The sequence below is a fragment of the Sinocyclocheilus rhinocerous genome, unplaced genomic scaffold (assembly GCF_001515625.1).
Source record: "Sinocyclocheilus rhinocerous isolate Xijiao unplaced genomic scaffold, SAMN03320098_v1.1 scaffold2637, whole genome shotgun sequence".
Lineage (NCBI taxonomy): Eukaryota > Metazoa > Chordata > Actinopteri > Cypriniformes > Cyprinidae > Sinocyclocheilus > Sinocyclocheilus rhinocerous.
The window spans coordinates 612,293-614,100 of record NW_015641805.1 but is presented as its reverse complement, the minus strand read 5'-3'; the positions used below and the strand labels follow the sequence as shown (position 1 = coordinate 614,100).

The 1,808-nt window shown below is 38.1% G+C and overlaps 1 pseudogene; it reads left to right on the top strand.

Annotated features, from left to right (window-relative positions):
* The window catches only part of LOC107755288 (tyrosine-protein kinase JAK3-like), a 6,688-nt pseudogene that overhangs the window by 1,338 nt on the left and 3,542 nt on the right, over nt 1-1,808 (top strand).

Genomic DNA, 1,808 nt, shown 5'->3' with positions numbered 1-1,808 from the left:
GCGCTCAGATTCCATCAAAAATATCTTAATTTGTGTTCCGAAGATGAACAAAGGTCTTACGGGTTTGAAACGACATGAGGGTGAGTAATTGATGACAGAATTTACATTTTTGGGTGAACTAACCCTTTAAGGTGCCATAAATATGCTGACTCAACTGTTCAGAATCATTTACCTTCCCATCTGTCTTTCTGTTTCAGGCCCGCAGTGATTTTTTGTCTGGACATGGCGGGATTTCTCCTGCTTTGAGTTTGCAGCAAGAATGTTTGGGAATGGCAGTGCTGGATCTGTGGCGTATGGCCAAAGAGAGAAACCAGAGCCTTGGTGAGATCTGCAATACAACAAGGTATGAGAAATACACCATGAGAAACTGAAAAAGTCTCATATAAATGGATGGATAGAGCTATACAGAGATTTTCTGTAAATTCAACATTCATTTTAAACGTTCAAACTTCATTAACCATCTCAAAAATCCCATTCCAGCTACAAGTCCTGCCTCCCAGAGACCCACAGACAAGATATACAGCGTATGAGCCGCCTAGCGCGGTATCAGATCCGAAAAACGCTCAAGCGTTTCTTAAAGAAGCTGGGCAGATGCTCGGCGGGTGAACGCAGCCTGAAGCTCAAGTACCTGATGGAGCTGAGTGTGCTGGAGTTTAACTGTGGTTGTTGTTTTAATTATTTTACCAAAAAATGTGAAATGTGTGCTACTGCTGCTGCACCCAGCCAACAATTTTTGCTGCTGCTGCAGCTTCTGTGCCCGGCTATTTAGACCTTATATAGCCCCGCCCCTGCACTCATTGTCTTTAGCCTTGCAGTTTGTGTTTCTACAGCGATCTTAAGAATTTATGAATGAATCGCTCATCTTGAATTAAGTCTGCAGTCACTACTGCTCTTTAGATTTGAGTCCCTTTTCAAAAGTTGCTAAAAGTAGCCAAATAAATGTTAAAAATTGCTAAATTTGTTGCTAGGTGCTTTTTGAAAAAAAAGTTGCTAGTGTAGTCTGAAAAGTTGCTAAATCTAGCAACAAAATTGCTAAGTTGGCAACACTGGATACAGACCAAAGAGAGCCAGGTAGAACTTTATACAAAAGTTCAGTAAACAAGAAGTTAATTTTGCGTCACTTACATTTTCCAGTTAAAGTTGCCTTTGTTTATTTTTGCGTCGCAAAAAAAAAAAAAAGTTCCAAACAGAGCAGCAGTAGGCCGTTGCTGAATGAATCAGTGTTTTGAACGAATCGGTTGAATGAAATTGATTCACTGATTCCCTCATAAAGAATGAATCAGTCAATATACTTACCCAGTAATGCAGTCACTTGTCGCCACCTATGGGAATTAACCGGAACTAGCTGTTGTAATTATATAATACATATAAAATTATATAAAATTCACAAGTGTTTTAATAGAATAAAAGGTTAATTGAAAAGATACGAGAAGCTCAATTTCTTAGCGGTTTTGCTTATTTGAACTATTTTTGATGCTTTTAAACTTTGTCAGAGTGATCTGTTCAAAAGTTTGGGGTGAGCGCGATTTTTTTTTTCTTTTCAAAGAATTTAATATTTTTATTCAGCAAGGACACGTTAAATTGATCAAAAGTCACTCTAAAGACAATTATAGTGTTACAAATTATTTGTATTTATATTTCAAGTAAATGCTGTTCTTTTGAACTTTGAACTTCCTATAGGTTGTTTGCACATGACGTCACTGATGACGCGCGAAATTCAGCTGGAGGGCAGGAAGTGATTTTTCTCTCCATAGGAATCACTAGCAGAAACTCAAAATGCCAGGGTTTTGCGTTGTTTATGGATGCTT